Source organism: Mustela erminea, chromosome 10 (assembly GCF_009829155.1).
Source record: "Mustela erminea isolate mMusErm1 chromosome 10, mMusErm1.Pri, whole genome shotgun sequence".
Classification (NCBI taxonomy): domain Eukaryota; kingdom Metazoa; phylum Chordata; class Mammalia; order Carnivora; family Mustelidae; genus Mustela; species Mustela erminea.
In genome coordinates this window covers 108,132,804-108,149,687 of record NC_045623.1, presented here as the reverse complement: position 1 = coordinate 108,149,687, position 16,884 = coordinate 108,132,804, and the positions used below count along the sequence as shown (strand labels likewise).

Sequence of the window (16,884 nt, the reverse complement as noted above, 5' to 3'; positions counted from 1 at the left end):
TCGGGGAGATAGAAGCCTGTCGAGAGATCAGAGCCGATGCCCCTGGGCCTGGGTGTGGGCAGCCCGCCCGGGGGCTTCCTCTTGCGCAGCAGCGGCCTGCAGGCCCGCGCCGTCCAGCCGGGACATGCAGGCCTCGAACGTGGAATGCAGCGCGCAGAGTGGGCCAGCAGCCAAGAGAGAAGGTGTCCTGGGGCGGGGGACGTGCTTATGTTTGGCAACACGTGGGTTAAACCCCAGGGCGGATATGACACCAGGCGTGGTATGTGCCCGGGTGCACGAGTGTGTGTGCGACGCAGGCCCGCGTGGGCTCAGACGTACAGGCTGAACCCCAGTGTCTCGCTTGCCCACGGCAGCGGCTCACCCCGCCTGGCCCCTCTCCCCGGCTCGGCCTGTCTCCTGAGCACGGCTGACTTCTCGCTAGTGGGGTTCTGTCCTGAGTCCCTCACCGCCGGCCTGTGCCAGCCCAGGCGTCCAGAGTGGTCTGCACCCCAGGAGCGGACGCGGGCAGCGTCGCTATCTGATTCTGAAGCCGAGGGCCCAAGACGGAGGGACGGCCTCGTGCTCTGGTTCCCAGAGTGACCGTTGTCCCCTGGCCTGGCCGAGGACGGGTGACCCCGGGCCCGGGTGGGGTGTCCGCTCCCCTTCGTACTTCCTTGTCCACACTGCGGCTGCCGCAACAGGAGGGCCGTCTGGGCACCACAGCCTCGAGGGAACTGGGGGAGCACGTGTGTGCGTGTACGTGCAGCTGCTCGTAGCCCACGTGTGAGTGAGGGGCCGCGTGGGGCGGCCGGGAGGGCCTGCGCGCTGGAGCCGTGAGTAGAACCATCCCAGAGCTCAGGCAGGCCAGGACGGCGGCTGCTTCTCCGGGCTCTTCCAGGCGCCGCGCGACAGCCCCAGGGGCAGGGAGGCCACGGAGAGGAGAGCAGACTCTCCCGGAGGACGAAACAGGGCTCGGTGTGGACGTCCTCCCGCTCCGCTTGACCAGTCTGGTTCTCGCCCTGTCCCCGCTCTGTTCCGCGCACATGCGTGTGCCCTGCAGCGGGTGTGCGTGCGTGTCACTTGTTCCAGCCTATGTACCACTTACGTAACAGAAGCTGACGTCTGTGGTCGTTTCCGGTCATTCTCTCTTCGTGGGGTGACGGATCCCCCTCGCGAAGGCAGTCAGGGAGGCCAAGAGGAAAGCTGGAGAGGCGAGGCAGGAAGCCCGAGGCCCCGGGAGCTGCGAGGAGCCCCCAGCCCGGCCGGGAGCTCACACCCGTTCTATCTGTGGAGGTAGACGTCGCTGCAGAGTCTTGCAGGGAGAGGCGGGTGCAAGAGACCCGCTCTGGTCCAGATGTTCTTACAGAAGGAGTCGAGGGAAGATTTAAGGCACCGAGAGACCTGAGACGTGACGGCTAGTGCGGGCAGTGCCGGCGGTGTGCGCAGCCCCCAGGGCGCCAGAGCCTGGGTGATGGCCCCGCCCACCACCCCATCCTGGGCAGTACTGAGGCGGCAGGGCCCCTGGGGCCCCGCTTCCTGGGGCTTGGAAACCTTGCCGATGGCCTTCTAAAACTGTATCGGTTGCCAGCCCGCAGCAGAGCCCCCATCGCCGCTCCCCCCAGGCCGGGTCAGCGCGGGCTGGCACACCCCGGTCCTCAGGAGGGGGGATCGCTCCGCGCACTGTCCACACCTGTGCCGCGTGTCAGGGGCTGGTCCCCCTCGGTCCTGCCCCGAGCTGTCGGCTGTTGTATTCCCAGGGATGATGGAAATACTCGTGTCTGCTTCTTTCCAGCCATTTTCTGGGCTTCTTGGAAGTTGGGGACCCACTCCCGGGGGCCCGTGCGGAGAGGGGAGTGCGTTCCGAGGCCCTGCTGGGGGCCGTGAGGGCGCCCTGTCTGCTGGGGCGCCCGGCTGCAGGCATGTCAGCCACGGAGACGCAAGGGCCGCCCCGGGCTTCAGCGGTCCTAGTCCTCGTCAGCGTCCACCGGCCGTCTCCCATTCGAGGAAAGGTCTGAGTCATTTTCTCACGTTTAAAAAAAAAAAAAAAAAAGGTTTATTCTGCAACCGTGTTCCGTCCCGAGGTGGGGGCCGGGGTCCGGGAGGCTCCCGGGGTTCCAGGCTTCCCGGTAGGAAGGGGCGCGGCACCTCCGATCAGCCAAGGTTTCACCAAAATGGTTTCCGCCCAACTTCCACAGCTCGGCTCCCAGACGGCCCCGCATGTTTGCTTTACGTGTGAGGGTTCTTTTAGCATGAAAGAAATGTCAAGTTGGAAGGAACTCGGACTCTCAGACCCTTTTCTGCACCCACTGCGGAACACGGCAGGAGAGAGACGGCCCTGAAACCACAGGCGAACCTCAGTGCGCGGTCTGAAAGGCGGTGGTCTTCCTCTCCGCGAGGACGGGACGCTGCCCCCGATGTGAGCCCCGGTCAGGGTCCCCGGTCAGCAAGGGACGCAAGGTGGCTGTGGCCCTGAGCTCCGTCCCAGAGCTCTGGGCTGCCAGGGGGTCCCGCTTCCCTCCCCCGTGAGCGGGCCGCCAGCGCCAGGCCCTTTCCTCCAGCCGCTCTGGAGAAGGCCCCTCCCTCCCCGCCCTGCCCCTGTGGCCCACGTCCTAGATAAGCCTGTTAAATTAGCCCCATAATACTTAAAATGCTAGTCCGTTTAATATGTAAACAATGACAATTTTTTTTTCCAAAGGGTTTAGGATTTAAATTAGTTTTTTAAAAACCCAATTACTGCCATTTAATTCGGAGGAGAGCGTTCTTTATGTGCTAATTACATAGCTGGGAAATGGGTAATCAAGGGCACAATGGGGCATTAAGGGCACTTTTTAGAGGTTTGAACTTATTTATCTGAGTTTGGGGTTGGGTCTGTGCAGCGACCGCGGTGCCGGGGAGGGCGGATCGGGCCAGGATGAAGAGCAGTGCGGCCGAGCGGCAGGAAACCAAGTGGCCGTTAGACCGTCTCGTTATGTCGACAACGTTTCCGAAGTGTGAGAACCTGGACACAGGCCCTGCTCTCTGCCCGATCACTCTCGGCCCAGCAGGCAAAGGAGAAGGGGCTGCCCGGAGTCTGGACAGCAGACCCTGGCCCAGTCAGAGCTGTGCCTTGGGCCCCTGAGCGTCCCATCCACATAGAACCGTCTAGAACTTTCCAGAACCTTCCAGAGGTGCACGCGTGCCCCAGAAGGCGGATAGTCTGCAGCACGCAAAGTTCACACCTCAGACCTGGTGCTGGGTACATGTGGAGGAAGCTTCTCCATCGGCCTCCGTCGTGCTCTCCCTCCTCCAACGTGGGCCTGGAATGTTCTAGAACTGTCCTGTCCATTCTCTTGCCTCGATGAATCAACACCTCTGCTTCCTACGAGAGCATGACTCACTTTACACAGAGCTTATCTTTGAAGCACAGCGACCCTGACTTTGGACCAGTGTGTCCTGAGGAGTCGCCAGAGGAGCTACGGCACATCCGGATAGGAGTTCTCTCCTTCCTGGAGGGACCCTGCCGTGGGGGCTCGGAGACAAAGGCCCCAGAGATGCCCGGCCGAGTCCACATGCCCCTTACAAACACAAGTACTTGGCTTCTGCCCCCAATTATGGAAAAACAGGCTTGTCATTAACACCAAGCCCCGTACAAGGCCCGAGCGGTGTTTACAGAAGACACCGCAGCAAGCCTCCGGGAAGCTTCAACATTGGGCGTCTACACTGGCCTTCCGAGGCCTCCGTGCATCCAGCAGGATGGCCACAGACCAGAGGGATGGCCTTGGCTGGGCGACGGAGAGGAGACCACGGGAGTTCTTCACGGGGCCGACTTTCAGCAGCTGCGGCAACCTGGCCTTGGGGAGGGGCTGCTGGGTCTTCCCCAGAGGAAGGCTTCGCTCAATTTGGACGTGGTCACGCAGGGCAGGACGCTCGGAGCTGCTCTTCCCCCGGCCCGTCACTGGCTGCCCTTAGCAGGATGCAGCCGGCCGGCCCCCCAGCCACGGCTGGGCATCTCATCTGACTTCGTTGAAAGCCCACAGCACGGGGCCGTTGGCCTGTCCGCAGAGAAGCGCACGGCTCGCTGAGTGATCCGGCATCCGGGAAGCCAGAACCTTGGGCTCATGTAGGGCTGGGTCTGTGCTGGGGACCGGAGATGAGCGTGTCCCAGGCCGGGCCCCTCAGAGCTGGCGGCCGGTGGGAGAGAAACCCCAGATAACGGGGATTGTATGGAAAGGGCCAGGAAGGCCGTGGAGGGTAGAGGAGTGTGGGCGTCCCCAAATGTCCCTGGAACACGGCACGCGTCTGGAGACGCGTGAGTCTTAGAGACGAGGAGTCGGCTGGCCGAGGGGCTGATGGGGCTGATGGCGGTGCAGGGACCGCCCGGCAGAGGACGCGGCCCGGGAGGCAGCTGGGGGGCCGAAGATGCGTTCCCGTCAGGGCCAAGAGGGGCCGCACTGTATGCGGCCGGCCACCCCCTCCACGCAGCCTCGGGGGCATCAGAGCCCACGGCTGTGACCGCCCACAAGGCCGTCTGGAGCCTGTGCCACTGGCCACCTGCCCGCAGGGAGGGCGGGGGTCGGAAAAGCCCTGGGAACAGCAGGGGCCGTGACCTTCTTGGTCCAGGAAGGTCAGCGTCAGCACCCAGAGTGTTCAAAAACAGTGAAGATTAATCTTAAAGCGATTAGACAACTTATTTTCTTTTTCAAGACATTAGCTGGTCAAAAATGACAAAAATGTCCTTAAGCCGCGTTGAGGCAGAGGCAGCGAACAGGCCGCCTTTTGTTTGGCGGAGGGGCTGCCCGCGGAGCTTGCGTGGGGCACCCGGGAGCCCACCTCCCCGCACACCAGCGGCGGGAACGGGCGCGCATTAGCCGGGATTAGCCGGCCGGGCTGCCGGGGGGCAGGGGAGCTGTCGGCCACCCACGGGCCAGGGCCTGGGCTCCTGTGTTCATATTCGGGCCGCCTGCCAGGTCAGGGGGCGTCCAGGGCAGGTGTCTTCCTGGCAGAGCTGGGTCCGCCTTCCACGCGAGGGGCCGCAGAGCACCCCGGCCACCAGGGAGCTGCCCCAGAGCCAGGGTCAGCCCGGGAGCCCGGTGTCAGGGCAAGGGGGGTCCGGGGGTACCTGCGGTCCCCCGCGTGGATGTGGACATGGGCGTGGGCAGGAAGGGTGGGCCCAGGGAGCCCTTTCCCCTGTGCCCGGCTCTTCCTGTCCTGCAGACACCGTCCTTGGGCCCGACATTTTCTCAAGAAAAGAAAACACATGAGCCCACGTTTCTTATCTGAGGGCAAACAATGAGATTGCTGCCGGCCCAGGAAGGGGCTTTCTCAGCGAGTCCAGTGGACGGGGGCCCCAGGCAGCCCCTGCCAAGGCAGCAGGCCAGCCCGGCGGGCTCTGCGCTCCGCCGCGGTACGTGCCCTCCCCCTTGGAGACGGCAGGTGACGCGCCAGCTGTGAGCCCCGTAACCGGAGCCCGCCTGACGCAATGCACGGCAATGACAATGGAAGGGTCTCTTCACCGGCTTCCTTCCGAGCACTGGCATTGTGGCCCCGGGCACCCCCCCAGGGCTTAGGCATAATTATAGGGTCGGGTTACCCCGAGAAACAGGTACCGGCATTGTTTAGTCCAGTGCTGGACCCCGGCTGCCCCCGCTCGTCCAGCCTCTGGTCTCTGGACCGGTTCCCCCCACCCAGCGCCGTCCTCCGGGACCCCTCCTCTGTGTCCTTTGCCCGCCCGGGGAGAGTGAGGCTGGGGAGGGGGCTGGGCCACCTCTGGGGCGCTGGGTGGTGAGCGGAGAGACTGAGCGTGGGGCGTCTCCTTTTCTTTATCCAGGAGTTGGAAACTGAACATCCAGGTGCAGCCAGTGTCGTGCTCAGCTTTGTCCCAAACCACAGGACTGCGGGCGGGGGCCAGGGCGGGACCCAGGATTCCAGCACAGTGCCGGCGTGCTGATCCCGGGGCCCACGGGTGTCGGCCTGGTGCTGGTGGTGGGTTGGGGGCACAGTGACGGGGGTGGGAGCCCTGAAAGCCGGAGCCACCGTCACCCCAGGCCCACCCGCCCCAGGCAAGGGGCTGCCGGTGGAGGGGACGGTGAGGCTTTGAGGAGAGGGTGCCCTGGCCCCGCCGCAGAGTCCGCACCATGTGCCAGAGAGGCTGGCTCTGGTGTGACCCGTGGGGGAAGCAGGGTCGCTTCTCCTAGGTTACTGGTCTCGGAAGTAGTGAGGCCAGAATTTGAACCCAGCCCCGGCCGTGTCCGGTGGACCTGCCTCCACTGTTCTGTTATCCCGGTCTTGCTGAGTGACAGGGCAGGGAGAAGCCAGTCCCTGGTTTGGGGCACAGTGACCCTCCCACACCTGCGTCCCCAAGCCCCAGTGGGCCAGCTCTGAGGACCCCTGAGTTTTCTGGGGGACAGAGACCAGTTTCTCTGGCTGGCAGCTTCCGGCGCAGGACACGGGGATGACCAGAGGAGTGGGCTCCTGGGATGGGCCCCCAGCGCCCGCCTCTGGGCTCTGGAGAGCACGTAGCTTGTAGGTGACCAGAGGCCCCCACTCCCAGCACGCGAGCCCCCTCCGTGGGGCAGCCCCATCTTGCCCCATGCTGGGTGTAGGCCCAGGGCTGGGCACGTCGGGGACTGGGTCATAGCGCTCGAAGGCATGAATGGTGGGCTGCCGCGGGGGCGGGACACACCGGCTCCCCCACCCCCTGGCTTTGGGCTGCGGAGGGGCTGCCCTGTAGGGTGGTCTCAGCGCGGGGGGCTCATCCCCAGGGCTGAGTCATCAGACAAATGGGGTGGACAGGAGTCTCACCCCATTTTACAGATGAGGAAACTGAGTCAGAGCAAGGCCGCAGCGGCAGGTGGGCGTCTGGACCAGCCCTGGACACCGCCCCAGCTCTCAACCCTCTCCCTGACGGCCTGCTCCGGGCCCGGGTGTCCCGGGGACCGAGCCCCGGCGACTTCTTCAGCGGCACCCTCGGGCGGCCCCCCGGCCCCTCTCCCCTCTCTCTGACCTCACAGCCGTCCGTCGAGAGCCGGCATGTGAGGCCGGTCACGCGGCGCAGATTAAGATGTGTGCCTGTCGCACAGGGAGAAGGAATGCAGGGCTGCCTCCTCCTTCCTGCAAAGCCCCATCATGTGTGAGAGATAAAAGTTCTGGGGACAGGGTAGCTGCCAGGAGGACGCCACCAGGGCTGTCCCAAGCCACCCAGGCAATGTCTGTAGGACGCTTCTCTCCAAGATCCCAGAACGCTGTGGCCGCAGCACCCCTCCCTAGAGAGACCCGGTCCTGCAGGTCAGACCAGATGTGCCTGGGTCTGGAGGGGCCATCCTGGAGGGCTCTCTGGAGGAGGTGTCTTTCGTGCGGACGGAGGAGGGTGAAGACTTCCCCGAGATAAACAAAGGAGGCTTGAGGAGGCTTCCTTCTCGGGTGCATAAAGCCCGAGGTGGCTTCTCACCACCTCCACTCAGCAGCTGGGAGTCAGGTTCCCTACAAACTGGGGCTCGTGGGCAGCACTCCTGACAGCAGAGGAAAACCGTGCTCCCTGGGGGTGCCTCTCCAGTGCTCCTGCCAAGGAGCAGAGCCCGCCGCCTGCCCTCGGCACCATAGCACCGGCTGCTTGGACCCCACGTGCCCAGGACTGCCCGACCTGCCTCTCCCTTCCGGGGTCAGTGCCCCCCCCCAGGGCCTTGGGGGCCAGGGCATGGGCTGCAGCGGCGGGGGACAGGAGAGCCAGAGCCGCACTGACCTCGTCTGGGATGCCGCTCACCGTGGGTTCACATTCTCAGGAAAAGGACCCCAGACCCGTCTTCCAATAACCACGTCCCGGCCCCCAACCCTGCGTGATGTTAGCAGCTGGAGGGGAAGGGTGTGGGTCACCTCCATCCTGACCCGATAACTCAGCAGAGCTCTGGGCAGACCCTGAAGGGTCTGTTCTAGGTTCTGCCACTGCTGATGTGGGAGCTGTGTCCGCCTCCTGGGGAGCTGAGAGCAAAACCCAGCGGCAGGACCCGGGGTGCCGGGCGGGACCCACTGCCAGGGGCTGGGTCTCAGGCCACGCTGCGGGGTGCTTGTGGGTACAGGCTGTGCTCGGTGCTGTCCAGGGCCCGTGTCTCCCCAGTGTCCTGTGGCCCCATGCCTGTGTCCGCGTCCTGGAGCACCGCCTTCCCGTGTCCCCGAGTGGGCGTCCGGTGGGTGCGGTATCCTTTGCTGCTGTCCCTGGAGGTGCCTTGATCCCAACCAGCCGACAGACCACCCGGGGCCGGATTTCCCTCCTGCTCTGCGGCCAGCCCCGGGAGTGGTGGACAAAGTTTGCTTGGAAGGCAAGCGCGAGGGCCTGACCGCGTCTCACAGACTCTTCCTTTCTGCGTAGGGGGCTGGCACATGAGGAGGTTTGGAACCTGTGGCCCAGAAAGTTCTGGAAAGCTCCAGAAAGTTCCAGAAGGCTTCCCTGCTCTGGCCTAACCCATGTCAGGGCACGGGCCTCCCTGCCATGTTGGGGAAGGGCGTGGCCTCACGGTCACCGCACAGTCTCCGAGGACCTCGGGGAATGAGCCTCGTGCCCAGGTTTGGGGCTGGTTGGTGGATTCGAGATCTCTCTAGTTTGGTTGCTGTTTTCATAATCCTTTGGTAGGAAGGAGGAATGAGGGCCGTTCCCTACGCTGCCTCTTACCACCCCCCAGCTGGTTTTGCTGGGTGCTGTGGGCGGTCAACCCTGACCTTTGGGAGGAGAGAATGAGGTTTCTGTTCTCGGACAGGCTCTGGCCCTGGTGCTCGGAGCTCCCGTGGTCTCCGGGACTTCTCCCAGCAAATCGGAGCACCGACACGTTTGCATTTTCTGTTCTCTTGCCTCGGAGGGGCGGCTGGCTGGCCCACACTCCCGCCCTGCCTGGCACCATGGTTGCCCGGACCCCCCTTCCGCAGGGAACACTCCCCGCCCCCACCCGGCACAGCCAGCATTCGCAGGAGAAGGACCCCGGGAGGAGCAGGGCCCGGCTGCCCTTGGTGACCTGGTGGGGGTGGGGGCTGGTGTTTAAATAATGAATCATGTGCCCCTTTGCCCGAAGCGGGAGCAGATCGGTCGCAGATAACTTGTTTCCAGGAGGCCGGTCACCCCGCCGTGAGAGCAAGGGGACCCAGCCGGTAGCGGGGCGGATGGCGATGCCGCGGGGGCTCCCGCAGCACCGTGCCTCAGGGGCAGGCCAGGGACGTCCGGCTCGCTGTCGTCAGCCACAGCGGGAGGAACCGGCAGCGTCCTTGGCTGCATCCTGCCGTGCCCGGCGGTCTCCGTGCCTGGGCTGCCTCGCGTCTCCTCCCCGCCAAGAGCAGAGACGGGTCTCAGAATGCGAGGGGCCCCGCCTTGGAAGCCGCGCGCCGTCCTGTTAACGAGAGAGGGGCCGCTCCTGTCACGGGCGGAAGAGCTCAGGGCTGAGAGTGACCTGGGGGCAGAGGTGGACGCAGGGACGCCACCGTGGCCTCGGCAGGAAGCGTGCTGGGACGCCGGCCCCCTCCCATTCCTCATCCCTGGCTCTGAACCGTCACCCTGCACCCTGACCTCGAGCCCCGGCAGCCCACCTTTAATTGGCCCTGCCAGACGAGCACGCCAGCTCCGCGTCCGTCCCCCGGTCAGCGGTGGCCACGGCTCTCCCTCTGAGGGGGACTGTCGGCCTCTGCTTCTTGACAGAGTCATTAGCGAGACAGCGTCTCCGAGCGGCGCGTTAGAAGAGAGGGCTCTGGGAGGTGATTATTTCTTTTATTTTAAACCTGACGTCGGCAGCACCCAGAGTGGGGTCTCTCACGGGGCGATGCCGTCTCCGGATGGCCGCGCCGGCCGTATATCTTTGTTTAGGAACCTGGTTTTTATTAAATTTAATTGCTTCCTTTTCTGGCCTTAAATCAAGGGTGGCCTCAAAGCAGGGACAGCATCAATTTAATTTAATTACTCTGCACTGCAGCCTTCCGAGGAGAAACGCGGCTACCGGGGCCCCCCCAGGCCCCCGTTCGGGATAAGCCCAGCAGCCTCGGGAGGGCCCAGGCCACGGGGCCGAGCTCAGGTCGCCGCCCTCCCCTGCCGACGCGCATCTCTGCCGAGAAGCAGGCCCCAGACCGCGGCGCCCACTCACTCGCCGGGCGCTCATTCTCCATTTGCCATTAAAAGCACGTGGGCTTCTCTAACTCAGGGGTGATTCATTAAGGGCCATTTGTCTTTTGCGGCGATGTTTCCCCCGCACGGCCCAGCTCAGGGGCTGCGGATGCTCGGGGGCTCTGAGACAGGGCCTGGGCACGTGCGCTGCCCCCGCGTGCCGGGCCGTTGCTGGGGGGGGGCAGCTGAGCGGCCCCTCCCCGCACCCCAGAGACCCCCGCAGCCCCCCGGGGTCCCCACCTCGGTTTCAGAGCGTGTGTGTGGCTGCGCCGCGGGCTTTGGCCCGAGCCAGTCTGCACAGGGACCTCCGTCCCCGCGTCGGAGGACAGCGGCCGCGCCTGCTACAGCCGGTCGGGGAGGCGGAGCCCGCGGCTCCCAGCCCCGGATGGAGGCAGCCTCCGTGTCTCCGGCCTGGCCCCACAGAACATCCCAGGCGGCAGGAGGGCACGGCAATCTGGGCTCCCCAGAACTGTGAGCAGAAACACTGGAAATTATTAAGATGATTTGTTAAATAGTAGAAAATGGTTTTCATTTCCCAATTTCCAGCTCTTGCTCAAACCGTCCTCTAGCTGCCTGCTTCTCGTTCCTTAATATTTAGACTTATGGGGCGATCTGAGGGTATTTTCTCTTTCTGCCGTGATTAATGCTCCCACGGAACAATGTCATCACAAGTCACCTACCTGCCCTGTCAGCTCGGCATCAATCTCGCCGGGCTGGGCGGTAATTTATGACTGGGGCCGGCAATTTGCAACCCTAATGGGGAGCAGGGGGTGAGGTGTGGGCTCTCGGCTCTGTCTGCGCGGTCTGTGGCCTCGGCAGCCCTCCCCCCCCATTAGCAGAACAAATGATGCAGAGATCAGACATCATCTCCAAGGCTCGATAAATATTTTATCAGCCATAATGGAAATTGTCAAATTGATCTAATTGTACAATACGTTATCAGTGAGGTATCAAAGCTGAGCCTGGCCTCTGCCGGGACCCTCCCAGCCACCCCAGCGGCTGAGAATGGGAGTCCGGGTGGCAGAGGGGGCCCACCGTTGTGTAAATAATATGCTGGTCCCGGCAGCCCGTTAAGGGGCTGATAAATTTTGTGGAAATCAATGGCCCTTATTCAGTCGTGCTTTGCTAGTCCTGATTTTCGAGAACTACAGGGGACCAGAGAGAAATAGGCAGGGAGACAGAGACGAGGGACGGAATCAGAACTTTCCTGTCACTGGGGGTCCCTTCGTGCCCTCGGCGCTTGGGGAGTGCCGGCAGCCCTTGGAAACCAGGCGCGGACGTGGAGCCTCGGCCCAGGGTGGGCCCGCGTGTCCTGAGACAGGAGCGTGTACACGGCAGATGGGGGCGTTTTCTCCAGATCCTCGGGAGCCCACCGTGCTCCAGCTCCCCTGGCCCGGCAGCGAGCCCCACGCACGATGCTTCGTCGACACTCAATGTCCCAGCGCGGACTGGCCCCCCCGGGAGCAGACGCGGCGGTGCAGCCGCACGCACGGAAGCTTTGGCCGCGGGAGCGGGGAGCGGCCTCTGAGACTCAGCTCCTAAGAAACCGAAAGCGGCCCGAGCGGCCCCTCCCCCAGGCACGTCCACCGGGGTCCGGTCCTGCAGGCGGGGCTGGGGGTGGGGGGGACTCAGGGCGGTGGTGGTCAGGCATCTTTCACAGCCAGGCAAGACCTTTTGATTTCTAGAACAAACAGTGATGTCTTCGGCCTGGAGCACATTTGCAAGGTCGAGTGGAAACATCTGTGAACGCGCTGCCGACGCGCTGCCTGACTGAGCGGAGGGAGCCCCGCCCCGGGTGCCGGTGTGGGGGACGGGGTGGCCTTCCCGGCTCCGGCCAGGGTCCTGCGTGTGCCCCTGCCGCCCACGTCCTCATGCCACCCCGGGGAAGCCTTCATCTCGCTTTCAAAGCCACTGCAGGTCCCCCGGGCAGGTGTCTCCGTCGGGGACGCGCAGAAGCTGGGGCCATGCCCAGCGGGTGCGGACGCCGGGGCTGAAGGCTGCACGTGGGTCCCTGTGGGGCACCAGGTAGCCGCAGGCGTCAGGACGTGGCCTCCCCGGGTGGGGTGTGCGCCCGCCTGGGCTCGGGAGCCTCCCACTGTCTGCAGACCGGACGTTCGCCCCGAGGAACAGGAGGACAGGCCGCTTCCGGGACCGTCTGCAGCCCGGGCAGTGAGAGAAGCTGTTGCCACACCTGGGTCCAGGCATCTGCCGGGAAGGTTCGCCCAGGGTGTGGGTCGCGGTGGCTGTGGGGACCCCAGCTCCCGTCTTCCCGGGCAGCGCCCCGAGGCGGGATGTGGCCCGGTCAGAAGCTACTTTCTGTGACGGCGTCCTCAGCGCTTCCTTGGACGCAGGCCGCTGCCGTGTTTCTCCTTAGATCACGCAGGGCCGGTGCACACGCGTGCTCGCACACATAGAAGCCTGCACTCTGTCTCCCCGGTCTCTGTCATTTCCAATAAAAACAAGAAGGCAGAGCCTACTTCGAAACGGGAGCCTCACCGGGCAGTGTCTGGTCTCCAGCTCCGTTCCCCGCCCCCCGCCCCAGGCCCTGAGCTGGGGTTTTCCGCCGTTCCAGTGAGGCGTGTGGCCACGGGGCAGCAGGACCCCGCGGGCTGCCCTCGTGCTGAGCCTGTGTGAGCCCCGTCTTCCTGTTTCTCTCTCTTGCTGCTTTTCTTCTTAAAGACACAACCACTGCAACACTTGACACGATTTCTCGTTCTTTTCCTTGAAAAGTGAGGTCCGGGGGGAGGACCATGTCCCTGTGCGGCTGAGCCCAGCCCAGCACCAGTGTGGCGTCCGCAGTGCTGAGGACCTTGTGGGCTCTCTGGGGCATTGTCCCGAGTAAGCAACATCCATGCTTCTCATGCACAAGCCGGGGGCCTGGACAGTGGGCTTCGGAGTCGCCCAGGCAGTGGGGGTGACCTGCTCTAGCCAGAACCGTGCCAAGTTCATGGTTTAAGCATCAGGGTTACATCCAAGGATTCCTCTGTTCAGAGGTGGTCCCAGAATCCGGCTTCCCGAGGTGTCCGGGGCAGTTGAGAGCCGGAAGTGACAGCAAACTCTTTCCCGCAGGACAGCAGGTCTGGCTCGTGGTGGGGCCGCTGAGGGCCATGACTTTGAATGACCTTGAAAGGGCTGGGCTTCAGTGGGACGGTCATTCTATCTAGGTCGAAGACATCACTCGTGAGATGGAATTTGCCCAGAGAATGTTGAGGGCGTCCTTCACGGGCAGCGGAGCGGGCTTCCAGAACACAGTGCCGAGGGTCTGGAGGGCACCCAGGCGTGCCTGTTCCCTACTCGGTCAAGCTTGGCCCTGCCCCGGGCTGCACACCGCGGCTTCCTTAGCTACCCATTGCTCTAGGTTCCTCCTGCCTCCAAACCTAGTCCTGAGTCTGTGGAGTCCTGTTTCCTGTGGGATTGGGGCACCAAGGGACTTTGAGGAGATTGTACTTAATGTAGTGTCTGTAAGATGAACCTGGAACAGGGCATTGGACCGTCCAGCTCTCATGCGGCCATGTCTGGGTGCATCCGTGAGAGGTTCTGACTTTTACAGCAGGAAGAGGTGGTCCCCTAATAGAAGATCAGGGTAGGAAGGGGGTCTCCACACCATTCCCCAGACGTGTGGCCACAAAGATGAGGAGTGAAAGCTAGTTAGGGATGGGCCCCGGGACACGCCGATGGACACACCGGTGGGGGCACCCAAGTGTTACTGGCAGGTTCTCCTCCAGGCGCGGTGGGGGGTGTTCTCCGGGGCCAGGCTCCGGTGGCCCCAGTGGCCTCGGTTCCCGTCTGTGTGTGGTCAGCACCCCTCGACCCAACTTGAGCACCAGAGTTGAAAACACCTCGACAGCAGGTTGTCCAGCACCGCTGCTCAGTGGCAGAGCAGAGTCTGCAGGGCCCAGGTGTGCCAGGGGCCACAGCCAGGACCGAGCACCTGTACCCCCCGAGCCCGGCAGCAACTGTCTGTCCAGCTGGCCTTGTCCTGCGCTGGAACACAGGGGCATCTAGGTCTGGGGGCCAGCCGCTCCCAGGACTCCGTGGCCCCTCGCCCCTGCCCTGCTTCCCTGAGACACCAGCTGGTTCTTGGGGACACCTTCAAATCCATTCCCTTTACCTCCCCTCACTCAAGGGATCAGAAGCCCCTCGTTACTGCCTCTTAATCAGTACAGGGACCGTGTTGGCTCAGGCCGGTAAGGAAGGACAGTGATGGGAGGAGCTCTGTGGGTCCCGGAGGGTCCCGTGAACATCGCCCCCGGGGTTCCTCCAGGCCCTTGGGCATCAAACCCCATAACCTATGAAGTCCTGTCCAACCTGGGGCTTGGCAGTTCTGGGACCCCTTGTCTGCGGCCGTGATTCTGTGTTGCGGGGGCAGTGGGGAGCCGGGAGGGTGAGGCCCGTGAGGTCTGGGGTTTGCTCCGCCGGCCAAGCTGGTGGTTGTGGGGCCTCAAGAGGCCGCTGCGCACTGGCGCAGAACCCGTTACAGCGACGCCAGTCTCCTCCTTCCTTCCCTCCGCTCTCTTTCCTTCCTTCTGATTTTATTGACTTAGAGACAGTATGAGCGAGGGGGGTCCAGCAGATTCCCCCCTGAGCACAGAGACTGATACGGAGCTCGATCTCATGACCCTGAGATGGTGACCTGAGCTGAAATCGAGGGTCAGATGCTCGACAGACTGAGCTCCCCAGGAGACCCTGGATCTTACTTCACCAGAAAGAGAGACACTGGCACGTTTCTATGAACTTCTGCATTCAACTTAGTTGCTCAAGGGGGAGGGCCTGGCCCGGACAGCAGGGCTGACCATCTAGGTCTGGGTGGGGAGTTGAGTTTTTTAAGATGGGCTCAGGCCTGCAGCCATCCTAGAAGCCAGTTCCAGTCGCCCCTGGGCCAGGGCCGGGCTCCCCCGTGGGGACCGGCTGGCGGCAATCCTGGATGTCGGCATCCAGCCGTGTAGGGAGCCAGAGCCCAGGGGCTTTCTCGGCTCTGCCGCCGATGGACGCGAGACTCAGCTGAGTGACCGCCATGGCTGGGATGGGCCAACTCTTGAGGCTCAGTGCTGGGGAGCCCCCAACCTGGTCCCCCTCAAGGGCTGGGCAGCTCCTAAAAGAAGAAAACAGCCCGGACCACCAGACTGAGTATAGACACCCCCCCACCCCAGATCTGCACCATCCAGGCTCTAAGCACAAGCACAGGGTCCCAGAGGTCCGCTCATCAGGGAAGGGGCTTTGGGCCATAAAACCTCTCCAAGCCTGTAAGGTGAGGCTGTGGATGTGGGCACATGGCCCCAGGCAGTCTGTGAGGGGAGGCTTATACCCCCTGGCCCTGCACAGCTCACCTTCCAGCACCGCAAGCATGCCCTCCCCCTCAGAAGAGCACGTCTGCACCCTCGCCCTCTGCCCCAAGGAATCGGGTGTCACCCCATCTCTGTACCTGACCTCAAACGAACAGTAGAAAGAAAAGGCTTCTGGGGGAGGCCAGTTCACAACTGTGACATTTTAGCTGAGGCTGGAACTTGCCCTTTAACCCCTGGGGTGTGTGGGGATGCAGGAGACCAAGGGCAGAAGTCTCAGCTGCGCTGCCCCCGGTGCGCCGCCACCTCCAGCCTCGTGCTCTGAGCCACCGTCCAGCAGCACGGCTGCCATTGCCCTGCACCCGGCTGTTCTTGTGCTGGCATGTGCGGGCAAGGTGAAGGGTCTCGGACGACCCTTGACTCGGAACGGCGGGGGTGGGGCAAGGCCACCTCAGGCCCCACTTGAAACTTAGCACATGGAGCCCGAATTATAGGCAGTTTATCCATCCACCACCCGTTCACCCACCCACCACCCGAACATCCGTCCACCATCCCTCCAATGACTCACCCATCGGTCCATCCCACACCCACCTACCCACCCACTCACCCATCTGCCTCCACCCATCATCTGTCCGTCCACTCATCCGTCCGTCCGTCCACCCACCTACTGGTCCTTCCATCCGTCCGTCCCCACAAACATCCACCCTCCATACCCACGTTCATCTGTCCATCCATCCATTTATCTGCCGCGAGGTCCTGGGTGCCCTCCCCTGCCAGGCGCTCTTTGGACTCTGCCTTGCTCATGTTCTCAGCAGGATGGGCCATCTCCGGCTGTACAGGCTTTGCCCAGAGGCTCAGGCCTGGCCTCCTCCAGGTCCCTCTTCCTGTGTGTTCTTTCTCTCCTTGACTGAGCGCTGGGCTAAAATATAGCAACTAGCAAGTGCCCCCGGAAGGACCCCGGAACACTGGCCGCTTCCAAGGGGCCCGTGGTCAGGAGGCGTCCAGAAAGTGCCCGGCCAGAGGAGTTAATTAGATGGCGTGAGGCTGACGGCCAGGCCAGGCCAGACCTGGTTCCTCACACTCTTGTCTGCTCCCTCTGCTCCGAGTGGGAGACGGCCTTCCCTGCGGGGCCTGCCCTGCCACCTTCTCTTCCCCCTCTCCAGATCTGCTCTGCAGCCTCCCTGCCTGCCTGCCCCTCTCTGTGCTCCTGGGCGACTTCAGGGGGTGGGCGGGTGATACAGAGGAGGGCAGATGCTGTGGGTCCGAGGGGTGTGGGGCCTGGAGAAGGGAGTGAGGAGTGTGGGTCGGGAGTGGGACCAGAAATAGGGGAGGGACCCACGTGAGGCCCACAGCGATTTGGGGGTTCTGGGCTGTGTGCGCGCACGTGTGCACGTGTGGAGGCTCCCCCGTTTGTGGCCCGAGGAACGTGGCCCGCGTTCGGCGGACAAGCGCGCACAGCTGTCACCCACCCCGTGGGCAGCTGGCTCTCCCGGACGCACGGCAGGGCCCTTG

At 63.5% G+C, this 16,884-nt stretch overlaps 1 protein-coding gene across 7 annotated transcripts in view; it reads left to right on the top strand.

Annotated features, from left to right (window-relative positions):
* Nucleotides 1–16,884, top strand: part of PRDM16 (PR/SET domain 16) — a 298,034-nt gene that overhangs the window by 55,121 nt on the left and 226,029 nt on the right. The gene's annotated exons all lie outside the window — the stretch shown is intronic.